The 13,358-nt window shown below is 38.6% G+C and overlaps 1 long non-coding RNA gene across 1 annotated transcript; it reads right to left on the bottom strand.

Annotated features, from left to right (window-relative positions):
• Positions 1-13,265, bottom strand: LOC111096890. Its single transcript, XR_005361658.1, has 4 exons — positions 12,929-13,265; positions 2,565-2,663; positions 1,001-1,068; positions 1-341 (listed from the first exon to the last, which is right to left on the bottom strand). It is a non-coding gene; the product is annotated as an uncharacterized LOC111096890 (long non-coding RNA).
• Between the last annotated feature and the right edge of the window lie 93 nt (positions 13,266-13,358).

Raw genomic sequence — 13,358 nt, 5'->3', positions numbered from 1 at the left:
TCTGGCAACAAAGCTGCAACGAATAGACAGAGATCACCCTGATCTGCTTCTTCTTTTTTCCTCAGCCAGAGAGGAAAGAATTCTCACTGACTTTTAATAAAAGGAAGGGGGAGAGAAAGGGTATGAGAGAACCCCTGGATTCAGACTCAGTAATGGACTGTTAACTAATGATGACAACCCTTTTGCTGTTATCAGGACAGGAAACACTGAGCATCTCACTCTTCATGAGAAGAGTCACCTTACAGACAGGGCAGTTCCCTTCAGTCTTTTAGAGGTGCTTCCTGGCTTGTCTTGCTTGAAATTGGCATCATTGTATTGGCTGGCAGCCTGCTTCCTCCCTGCTAAAAAAAATTATTTTGCATTCAATTCATAGTTTGCCTCCTAATTTATTTTTACATTTTAAGGAAATTGGATACTCTATTTGCATGCTAAATAAATTTTATGTGCATTTAAGTATTGTCAGGCAGTCCAGTAAATTCTACAGACCTCTTTTTATACAGGCATAGAGGTAACCAACTTGAATGAGAAATAGAAGATATGCTGGTTGTGGAATTTCCCCTACATGAATGAGATTATGTGTTTAAATACACAAATGGACTTATCTGTTCAGACTTGCCTTTTTCACTTTAACAGTACAGTTTGACTTTTGATGTCAGTATGTATAATGTAACTCACTCTTTTTTTTTTTTTTAAGATTTTGTTTATTTATTTGCCAGAGAAAGAGAGAGAACACAAGCAGTGAGAGGGGCAAAGGAAGAGGGAGAAACAGACCCCCTGTTAAGCAGGGAGCCCAACATAGGGCTTGATCCCAGGACCCTGAGATCATGAGCCTAAGGCAGATGCTTCGCCAATTGAGCCACCCAGGTGCCTCTAAATGTAACTCACTCTTTTAATGACCTATAATTATGCACTGTGTGAATGTATTATAAATGAATTGACCAATCCTTTATCAAGGGAAATTCGGGTTCTGGAAAAAATTCATTACATTATATGTACCAACCTTTAACTCATGGTAGCCATAGTAGTTGACTTGGTGAGTTCCAGTACCCAGGCTTAGTATCTGCAGTACTGAACAGAAATGACAATAGCGGTCATATTTACATTTTAATAATCCGAAATACTGGCACTAATGTTGGTCTTACTGGCAGTATTTTATAAAAAAGATTGTATGGTGCCATCATCTTCTACACTTTGTCATGAGACACTGACGAACATGGGAGAGAGCCAAGGACTGTTGTTCCTGTGTCCTTCCAGCCTAAATATTCTAGAAAGGGTAAGCTGGGAAGAAGTTAGAATAAATTATCCAATGGGAGAGCCATCTGTTTCTCAGAAAATGGGTTTGGTGCTCACGGGAAAGGAAGGGAAGATCGCTAATCTACAGCTTTCTCAGCTTTTCTCCTCTTCACCCCAGGCCACTCCATTTTCTGTGGGTCCCCTTCTTAAGACCCTATGCCCACCCTCACCCCCATTCAAAGTCCATCAAGGGCTTCTGGAAACTGTGCCCAAACTAGATCTGGGAAATAAAAAGCTATGAGAACAAAAAATACTCAGCTTCACTAGTAATTTAGAAATTGGAATTAATACAACCTAAGAACACTGTAGAACAGGCCTTAGAAGGGAAGCAATGTAGTGAGAAAGCAGAAAGCAAGTCTGATTTATTTATTTATTTATTTATTTATTTATTTATTTATTTATTTATTTAAAGGATTTTGTTTACTAGAGAGAGAGTGTGAGGTGAAGGGGGTGGAGGGAGGAGATGCAGACTTCCGGCTGATCCATCCCAGGACCCCAGGATGATGACCTGAGGGGAAGGCAGATGATTAACCAACTGAGTCACCCAGACACATCCAAGTCATTTCTATTTAATATAAAATGTAAATGCACTATAGAACTCTCTGGATATACCCCATACATAATACACATAATTTAGAGTTTTAATTTTTTGAAATACTGAAATAATGGTGCTACATTAGGAAAAATACCAGAAAATACTTGGATTTTCAAAAAAGTAGCACAATATCCCGGCACATCAGAATGCAGTTGACCACTGAACAATATGGAGTTTGGAATGCCAACCTCTGAGCAGTGGAAAATTCATGTATAACTTTTGACTCTCCTAAAACTTAAATACTAATGGCCTACTATTGACAGAAGCCTTACCGATATCATGAACAGTTAATTAACACTAATTTTCTATGTTATATGTGTTATAAATTGTATTCTTACAATAATGTAAGCTAGAGAGAAGAAAATGTTATTAAAATCATAAGGAAGAGAACATACATTTACAGAACTGTACTATGTTTAGCAAAAGCAAATTCCATGTATAAGTGGGACCCACACAATTCAGACCCGTGTTGTTCAAGGGCCAAGTATACTGCAGAACTATATTTCCATCATTTATTAGGTCAAGGCTGGAAAGACTGTACAAGACAAAGTATCAGGATGGGCTACCAAACTGACAATTAGAAGAAATCCGTGGAACTGAGTGGCGTAGCATCACATAGCAAAGAGCGCCTGAATTTGGAGCCAACAGACTGAGGCTAAGGTAAGTCCTGACTTACCGGGGCTGCTGGAGTTTGGACACATTCTCCCATCTCATTGGGCCTTACTTCTTTCATTGGTACAATAAACACAGTAGCATTGCTCTGCTTCTTCGGGTGCTGTAAGATAAAATACTGGTAACAAAAACTGTGAAAATAAGACGTTAGGCTCTAAGGATGGAATCATCCTTTATTTAAAAATTTTAATGTTGGGAAGGAAACAACATTGTATGGTTTTGCTCTCAAACTCTGCATAAAGGTGACTGCTTTCTTGAATCTTCTCTTATCCTTATGTAGATGTAAATTGAAGGGAAATTTTGCATTACAGGAAAAGTTTCCTTCCTCACTAACAATATTAGCTGGTACCTCTCATGAATATGTTTAATTTTTAGCTATTGTCATCTCCATTCAGAATGATGTATCCTGAATGAAAAAAGAACTTTTTATATCTTACTGTTTGGAGGGCCAGTCTTGTTTAGTCTGTACATGTGGGATCCTCTCCCCATTATTTTGAAGGCAAACTTCAGATGTCATATTAACAGAACCTTTGAAGTTGATGTTTAATTTGAACTGTCTTTGATTCTTGCATATCTGTTGGCTTTATGTCCTGTGGCTGAGCTGGTCTTGAAGCTTCGTTGGGCATAAAAGCTTTTGCAGTTTTCTTGGAATGGGAGCTGGGCTCCTCCTGGCAATCATCCTATGCTGTCTTGTTCAGTTGTTCCTTGTTCCTGCTCTCTCAGCCCATCTTTGAAATCTAGAACTCTGGTTCACTCAGTCTTCAAGCCCCTAGTTGGTACTTGTTACCACTGAGCTGGGTTCTCACTGTCCTTAAGGGATAGGGGCTTATACTTTCTCTTCCAGGCTTTCCTGACTTTGGCTTTCCGAGGCAGTTCACACCAGCTCTACCCCTCCAATCCCATCCCTGGCAGCACTGGTTCACTGCCAGCCCAGCATGCTGAGAAAAGAACAAAGACAATATGTGACAGCTTTCCATCATGTTGTGGTGGCACTTCTCCTTCATCTGGTTCCTTAAAGTACCCTCCAATGGACTCTTCCAGGCAGAATTAGCCAGTCCAAATTTCCATGGTTTAGTCATAATAACTACTGGGAAGAAGGCGATAAGTATTCCATTTTGTGTTAAACCCTGCCATTCAGCAACCATCTTGTTTTTGGCCTTATGAGCCCACTTTTAGGTCAGCAGCTGTTTCTCTTGACTTGAAAGATTATGATTCTGATTCCAGTACCATTGTATGGGTTCCCACAACCAAGCAACACTCCAACACCAGCACCAGCTGGGTGTCCTATAATTCAACTCTACTCTGACATTAGCTACCTAGAGATAGTGTCCAATCCCACAGATTAATGGCTCAGCCCCACAAGACTGTTCCCACTTCACATGCCAAATTGTAGGTCTAGACTGTTCCTGTTTATAGTTGCTTCTGACCAACTATAAACCGGAGGCTCCCATGACCTCCTCCTTGGTTCTGTTAAAAAACAAAATCCAACCAAGTAAATCTGAAGATCAAATTGGCTTTATTCAGTGATTCATGAATTGAGCAGGATCCCATCTAGCAAGTAGAGGGACGCTCCAAGAAGCTGTACAAAATAGAACCTTAATAAAGAAGAGAGAGGCAGGAAGAAAGGAGTTTATGAGTGAGGAATGCAGTTTTAGGCAAGCAAGCCCTCCTAGGGGACTAGAAGGACACTCAGCTTCTCTGTGTCTGTGGATCCCCTTCCACCTGAGTGAGTGACTTCCTGATGTAGTACATGATGCTGGGGAGAAGGGGGGCTCATGTTTCTGACTGCCTTGGTGGGGCAGTGTTATCTTTGGAACCAATAATTAGCCCAGAGGTATTCAATATTGTCTCATTGTGGAGGCTAAGGCCCACAGGCAAACAATATGGCCAGCAGACCCAGAGCCTGCTTAAAACACCATGTGATAGGTGTTGTTCTGCTGAAGATCTGTGGCCATGTAGGGAGTGGGGGCCAGCACACAAAATTGGGAGGTCTGTGGTTGAGCTCTACCTCTCCCCTTCCCATTTAGTTAGTTCTAATCCATTCCGAAACGATTGTTCTTTTCGTTTCTACACTTCTGACATGGAAGCAGTGATTAAGCCCCAGGAAAGTGTTAGAACACAGGCAAGAGTAAGCTTTCCATGTGCAACTATCCCTCCCCCCAACACACACACACATCCCCTGACCCCCACCCCGCTCCCTGGGCCTTCAGGGTTAGATGCTCTTCACAAGAGCTCCCACCCTATTCTATTTTGGGTTAGACTAGAATTGGCCTTTGAACTTAATCAGGGTTCATAGGAGAAAGAATTTTTCTCCAGACAGAAAGCTATGTGGGTTTGTTGATGTTTTCTAAAAACATAGCAGAAGCTGCTCCTGCCACAGGAGCAAGAATCTCGGAATTCAAATTGGTGAAGAAAAACATTATCGGTTACCCAAGCTATTTTTACTTATCTTTTTGTTATTTTGAGCCACAGGGGAAATGTCAGAAGTACTTATGTGGATAAAATCGGACAGTTTCTAGGATGTGAGCTTTGTTTTCTCTCTTTCCTTCTGGTTAGATTGCTTCTGTTCACGTGGCAAATAGCAGTGCAGAATGAAGAATGAAGATGGGGGAAAAATCAGAAAATATTTAGTGTACACCATTGGCAAGATGAGAACAAAATGGGGTGAATGCCTGGGTGAAAGAAAACTGGAAAAAATATAAATGCACACACATCTCTCCATCCATAGTCTATATACATATAAATTGTACATTAACTAAGTATATATGTGTAATGTATATTTTGCTAAGCAGTTTTACATACACTATGCAATTTAATCTGCATAATAACACAATGAAGTAGGAACTATTATAAGTTCATTTTGGAGACAGATGGATTTGCACATGGAGATCTCAAAGGACTTGCCCCGAAGTGTCTGTGTGAAGTCAGGATTTTAACCTAGAGGGGTTAATTCCAGAACTTATGCTCTTTACCACAAAAATAAGTCTGATTTAGTTCTGTGAATTATGAAGAGCCCGCACTGACAGTTTCTTTGAGGATTCAGTGCTACTCAAGATAAGCGTGGTTGGCTAGTGATCTTTAGACTGGAGTTGATCCAGATAGTCAATCCCCTCCAGAAGAACCTTTAGAATAACCCAAAGACAGTCCTGGAACCCCAGGTCAAAAACATATTCTGGGTCTGGAATGAATTTGTCTGTCAATGTGAAGAGAAGAAGAGGGATTCTCTATATTGTATGTAATGTTTGATGGACTGTCACATGTTTATCATCTGTACAGGTGAATTTGAAGCATATATATTTTTTCTTTTTTTTAATTTTTTAAACATTTTTATTTATTTATGATAGGGACACAGTGAGAGAGAAAGAGGCAGAGACACAGGCAGAGGGAGAAGCAGGCTCCATGCACCAGGAGCCCAACGTGGGACTCGATCCCGGGTCTCCAGGATCACTCCCTGGGCCAACCCAGGGATCCCCCCATATATATTTTTTCTATTGTTCTGACTTCTGATCCAGTTTTGCAAAGAACTGTATGCAACATTTCTTATCATTCTCCTATTATACTCAGAAGAACATAAGTAGTAAAATTGATGAAATTCCTTATCTTTTGTTTCAGCATATAATTTTTGTCTAAGACTGTTCTAATAAAAACATCCTTTGTTGTATGTTGCAGAAACCTTTTATTTTTATTTTCTTCCCAACATGTTAATCTCCTTTTATTCATGAATGATTAATTCAGTATGGCAGAAAAATAATATTTCCAGACAGTGAACAGAAATGCCAAAGTTGAATTTACTAGCCAAGCACCAAATCTGAGTCATTATACCACAAATAAATTGTGTGTATGCATGAGCAATGCATTAACTTGTTCAATTTGTTCCGATAGCATAAGACATTTTAAGGAAATGTTAGAGACTTTTAGTTTATTTCTATTCATTGAAAAATTTTATTTAGCCACCTATGCCTCTGAGCTTTCTTGCAGTCTACAGCCTTTTATGTAGGAAAGTAATCCTAAAAGAAGATATGACATTTCTTTTAAAATCAAATGCTTCTTCAAACATATTGCCATAATAAAAATAGTAAGTGGTACAGATGGTATATGGCTGTAAACTAAAACTTATTTTGACTTGGATGCCATATGTAATCATCTATCTTTTCATAATATAAAATGGGGACTAGCTTAAGAATAAGAATCCTTTTCGTTGGTTCCTTTTATGTCCATTCCTCTGTATTTCCAAATCTTGCCGACCCTCATATGTATAGTTTTTTTGTCTTCCTGCCTTTAATGTGGTGTGCATTTCCCATAAAAATTGGAGAATGGCTTTCATTCAGCTTAAGAACAAATATTTCTTCCTTTCTGGCCCCCAGCACAGATGATAACCGTCACTGCAAGTACAGGTGTACATTTGTCAGAACTGGAAGGTTTCCTGTGTCCATGTGGTACCTGTACTGACTTACATCTTGGCACCTCAGTGCCCATATCTGATTCCATCTGTGTTTCTTCTCCTAGGCGATGAGTATCATAGAGATCATCTCTTATTTTCCTGGGTATCTCTTTTTTACACAATATTTGTTGAGAAAATTAATGTCTTTTTCTGTCCCTTACCTCCTTACTTAAACATACACTTAAAAACTAGTATCTCAAAGAGCAATATGAAGATAGGCAAGCTCATAAATAGGCAAGTTAAAATTTGGGGACACAGGGGTGCCTGGCTGCTCAGTCAGTAGAGCATTGACCTGAATATTCTAGACTTGTTCTTCTAAACCCTCACTCCTGAGGGCTTGTAATTGTGTGGCTCTGCTCCTTCCATGTTTTTGCCAGCTCTTTCCTTAGCACAAGCATGCATGCATTCATGTGTGTGTGTGTGTGCATACATGCCTCCTACCTACCTCTCCTACCTGACTTTATGTGTCTTATCATTGCTTTTCAGCCTTTTGAAGTGTCAAATTCTCTGACTAATCTTCATGGACGTATTCATGGAGAAGGATGAAAGTCCAGTCAGGGCAAAAGTCAATTTTAACATTTAGGCATCCACAAACAATGTTTTCACTGGATGATTCAAGGGGATGCCCCTCAAATGCCACTAAAGAGCAGATTGTTTTCTTAACCTACAGGTAGGGTTGGAAATCTGGATTCAAGAATAATGTGCTTGATTAGATACTAGAAGACTAGCAGTCTGAATAATACTACACACATTTACAAATAGGATTGATTTGATGGATGAAACTGATCCCTGTAGGCACCACTTACATGTAATTTGAATGAGACCATGAGACCCTCCTGTCTTGGCCTGAGTAATCTTGCAGGGAATCTGAATAATTTCAACAGTTGATTTTGCTGACAATGAGAACATTCTCAATTGTCATGAGATGTCTGTCCTTTCTTTTTGAGTAGGGGAGACCAATGAGGGTTCAAATTCTAGATCCCAAAGTCTGCATGTCATAGGTCCTTAGGCTTGGAACCCACCTTACAGATCACGTGAGCAGATTCACAGTCCACACAGAACTACCTCTACAGAACCTCTTCTTAGATAGCATTCTGCCAAAGCTGAGGCTGAGATGTTTCAGCAAGGAATATTTCATCCCAGGTGAATAAATAGAGCCTAATAAATCACCTTTTCTCTCTTAGATGGAATTTGTAGCTGTCATTCAGCAGCCTGTTATCCTGGCCAGGATAAATATTTACAGATTGTCTTTTCCAGGTTTTGTCTGTGTGCTAACATGCTGTGTAGAAGTTATGGTTGCATTATTTCATTTGCTCATCAAATTTACAGATACTTATTATATCTGTATCTACTGTTTCATGTGGTTTTCTGAATATAAAACATTTATGTTTTCCATTATTACATTTTCAAATCTAAAATCATTAGTTTGAATACATTTACTGGTTCTGGGTGGGTATGTAAGTAAATTTCAGTTGTCATGTACATATTTATTTCAAGGTTAGTAAATACAGGTACATGCTCTTATTAAATCCTTTTCGATGCTTGCTTAGGACAAGAGAAAAGGGAGGGAACACTTGTACCTGGGTACTGTGCTAGGCACCTTCCACCCAAGGTTCTGAGGGAGATTCTGTTTGAGGATATGCATGAGAAAATCGAATCCTGCAAAGGTGGAGTAATTGGCTCTGTCACACAGCTAGGATTGGAAACCAGCTCTACCAGACTCTGTGCAGGCTGTCTACCTGGGGCTTCCTGTTGGATGCTTTGTTCCTATGTAGCCTCCCCACTGTGTCTCACCTGCTCCTTCCATAGGAGAGACTCTTGGTGTTCTGTCTTTTTTCTTTCCCTATTCTATTTCCCCTTTCTCTTTGCATTTAATTTATTTTCCCTGTGAAGTCATATCCATGCCAGGGCCTCAACTCTCAAATATATGTCTTCAGTTCTAGACTTTCCTTGTAAAGTGCATACTGGGCATCTCCCAGGTGTGTCTCAAGATGCTACAGGCTTCTCTCCCCTCTCTCCCCATTGCCTTTCTCAGCAGACCCTTGGCCCCCAAACAGTTGGCTGTTCTGTACTTGGTGATAATGTGTTACCTTTAGATTCCTCTTGTATTACTTGATGTATTATAGTTATTTATTTATGCATCTGTTCCTCTGTGGTTGATTAGCTATGAAAGAGCTTATCTTCAATGCTTATAATAGTTTCTTCCATTTTTAGCACAGTTTCTGGCCAAAAGTAGAGGCTCAGGAAACATTTGTTGACTAAATGACTAAGACTGCAGATATGCCTTTATAGATTCAATTGAATCATTCTGCAATAAATCTGGAAGCACACTGATGAAACTCACCTTTATGGTTCTGTTTTCTGTGATCTATGGAGATAATCTGAATTATTGAGATAAAAATGAGGGCCACTTTTGTTGAATATTCTAAGCATCTTACTGAAGAACACTCCTCAGTTCCTGGCAAAAGTTGGTTTTAGTATCTCATCCCATTGTAAAGAGTTATATAATCTTTGCTATGACTGTGATGACTTCATACCAAAGCCCACCAGAGCACAGCAGAACATTCTAACTCAGGCCCAGATGTCCTGACCATGAGGCTGGATTGCAGAAACACCCTCCAGCTTTGCTGTCTGTGACACCTTCCCTCTTCTTTTTCAATCCTCAGTTCATGCTTATAATTATCCACAGCAGATTTGACTCAGCATCACTCTGGTAAGTTAGAAAGTTCTTAAGGTTTTAGGTGTAGCCATAAGAAGTTATGTAGACTGGATATTTCTTTACAATTTTGTATCTCCAACAAAAGTAAAAATATTATGGAGATGTTTTTCTCAGTCCCATACAGAGTAAAGCTGAATTGGGCAAGGTATGATGGAGCAGGTATCTCTGACTATAGCTAGTGGATAGTTAACTCTTAGAGTTAACTATAGTTAGCTCTTAGAGTGAGCAAGACATTGCATTAAACACAGTGGGTAAAAAAAAAAAAACACAGTAGGTAATAAAATGAAGAAAACATGTAGTTCCTATTTTTAAAGTGTCTGTATGCTGACTCATTAGAAATTGATCACAAGGATTATGTAATGTCCTGAATCAGTCTTAACAACCTAAACTTGTCTGTACATCACAATCACTTTAGTATCTTTAAAATAACTATGCTTTGAGTCCACATGACACAATTGAGTAAACATTTTTAGGGGATTAAGCCTGGGAATCTGTATTGGTTTTTGGTTTTGGCTTGTTTCTTAAAGATTTTATTTTTAAGTAATCCCTATATACAATATGGAACTGATGGAGCTTGAACTCACAACCCAGAGATCAAGATTTTTTTTTTAAAGATTTTTATTTATTTATTCATAGAGACACACACAGAGAGGCAGAGACACAGGCAGAGGGAGAAGCAGGCTCCATGCAGGGAGCCTGACGCGGGACTCGATCCTGGGTTTCCAGGATCACGCCCTGGGCTGAAGGCAGGTGCTAAACCGCTGAGCCACCCAGGCCGCGCCAGAGATCAAGATTTGCATGCTCTTTGGACTGAGCCAGCCAGGTATCCCTGTATTGTTTTTTGTTTTTTTTTTTAAAAAAAAAAAACAAAAAAAAAAAAACAATTTATCAGCTGATTGTAATGCACCCAGTGGCTAGCTTTTAATTTTTTTAAATTTTTTTAATTTATTTATGATAGTCACAGAGAGAGAGAGAGGCGCAGAGACATAGTCAGAGGGAGAAGCAGGCTCCATACACCGCGAACCTCATGTGGAATTCGATCCCGGGTCTCCAGGATCGTGCCCTGGGCCAAAGGCAGGCGCCAAACCGCTGCGCCACCCAGGGATCCCAGTGGCTAGCTTTTAGAAGCTACTGGTCCATATTTCACCTAAGTAAAACTCAATTAAAGTGTCTGGATGTAGGAATAATTGAAGGAGCTGTGTTAATTTATCTCTTAATTTTTAGTGACATGATTTTTCAGAAACTCAGATAAAGGCAAATTTTTAGTTTTATAATTTGGTAAGGTGAAAGCTCAGAGAAAAGAAAAATTTAAGTCCATTTTTTTTTCTAAGTGAAATGTCTGCATTTTTTTCTTATGTGATTTATATATAATTTACTTGTCATGCTGGAATGGTTCATAATTCACCTTTGCTAATCAGTGCTAATAGGAAGAGCATCTGGCATATTGGAATGGAATTAGTTATGGCAATCATGAAATTCAAATCAAACAACAAATATTATCAAGTGCCAGCTATGTGCCAGGAACAATGTAGAAATCACCAAAAATATTTTTAAAATGAGCTACTAAGTAAAGGCAGACTATGGGAAAATAGTAAGTAACAGTGATTTCTAAGTAGTAGCATAATATCAGGGGGCTTATTATAATAATCCTTCTGAGTCAATCAAGGGCAAATTGAATTAAATCCTGTAGTGTTAGAGTTAATGCCATTGATGTTGGTTTTACTCATTTCATATTTTTAATATACATCAAAATGGAATTGAAAGATCTTCTGGTGTTGCATACATTCAGCTGGGTATTCATTGGTTACCCATGCTTAGGAACATTAATTTACTAACTTTTAAGACAGCTAAAAGAATATAGAGGGTAGAATAGTAGTTGGAGGGAAGTGTGAGAGGTATTTTGATCCATGACAATTGACTTAGAAGTAGAAACTAAATTATTCCTTTGGCAGAAGGGTGGGGTAGGGGAAGAGAAAACAAAGGAATAAATGAGGTTGGTTTTGGTAGAAGTCAAGTGTACGAAGTGAGGGAAATGTCTTTAAAGTAGAAGAAAATTATATTTGGAATCCATAATGGTATGGTATGCTGACCTTCTAGAATGTAGAAAGATGTGGTTCTTGGTCAGTGGAAAAGAGGAAGGAATGGTAGGAGGCGCTGGAAAGAGTCAGATCAATATCTAGGACTCTAAGTGTTTGAAGGAAGATTTAACTTCCTCCGTTGGCAGTACCTATCAAAGACAGTTTTGAAATTTTAATTGAGAACAATTTAGAAGTTAGGGAACCTTTCCCACATTTCTAAACAGTAGATATGGTTAGATTTTTAATATAGCATCCCAAACTCCTGAAAATTCTTAAGTAATAGCAATTAAATCAAAAGGAACCTTTTACCTATTGACATAAAATATTTTTTTCTAATAGTTGCATATTTTCCAAAGGCCCTCTAAATGGCTTAGTGATAACACATTCTCTGTAACAATTACAGATCTTCCAAAACAAGAGGATTGTATTAATAAAAAAAGAATGCTTCATCAGTAATGACAAATGTCATTTATGCCCCAAGTTCTATTTTTGGTGGGTTTTGTTTTGGTTTATCATGATTAAAAGAATCATAAATAAAAAATAAATAAAAAAGAAAAGAGTTTTAATTCTTACTTATTTTCTCTTTCTCCTATATGCCTATTTATGTGGGAAGATCTGAGTTATTCTCTGCAATTCTAGAGGTTTCATGAGTCCCATTTTTGGGAGAAGGCACTCTTTTTTGCACAAACATTGGCTACTGACATTTGGATTTGCAAATAGACTGCTTTATCTGGGTTGTGCTTTATGGAAAACAGGTCAGTTTGGGGAGAAGGAATTTATTATTGACCAGAAGAACATCATAGAAACAGACAAGATCAATTCATAAAAGAGAACTAGAGACTTAGAAGGAAATTTAAAAACAAATTTCGTGCCTTTTTAAAAATTCTTTAAGTGCTGAAGTATAAAATATGTGTATGTAATCATCCATCCACACTCGACTTTATCCGATCAAAGGGCTAAATTAATTTATAAAAATATATACCATACAAAAAGTTAACATAAATTACTTAGACAATCTGGGCAAGAACATAAGATGTAGTAGTGTTCTAAAACAATTGCTAAGGAAGGATACAGATATGGCCCCAAACATTCTGAGCCATCAGAGAAGAGAGGAAACAACATTCACTTACAGGAACTATGGTGTTCTAAGATCAAAGCAGATCATTTCTCTGGGCAAAGCACAGCCTTCCCTAACCCTGAGACCTGAGAGCTCTCTTTGAGTCTTTGTAAAGGACCCTGTGTGATGTAGGCATGATGCTGTCATCTCTGCATCGCTGTGATGAGTACAACAGAGACTTCCATTTGGTTGTTTATCACAGTGTCCTTCAATTTAGGCCCAAGAGAGCCAAAGTACTATTCAGTAAAAGCAATTCAATGAGTGTTACCAAAATAAGGTAACCTGAATAGGTAGCTTTCAAACAGAATGAGGTGATACAAGGAACAAAACATGTATTTGAATTGCCTTTCGCATATATTGACATAGCTACACATGGCATGCACAATAAAACAGCTTATGATGTCAGTCCTGCTCCGGGCTGGCATCATTCTAGAACTTGGGGA

This window comes from Canis lupus, chromosome 7 (assembly GCF_011100685.1).
Source record: "Canis lupus familiaris isolate Mischka breed German Shepherd chromosome 7, alternate assembly UU_Cfam_GSD_1.0, whole genome shotgun sequence".
Taxonomy (NCBI): domain Eukaryota; kingdom Metazoa; phylum Chordata; class Mammalia; order Carnivora; family Canidae; genus Canis; species Canis lupus.
Note: the sequence above shows the minus strand (reverse complement) of the source record. Positions and strands in the feature narration are given on the sequence as shown.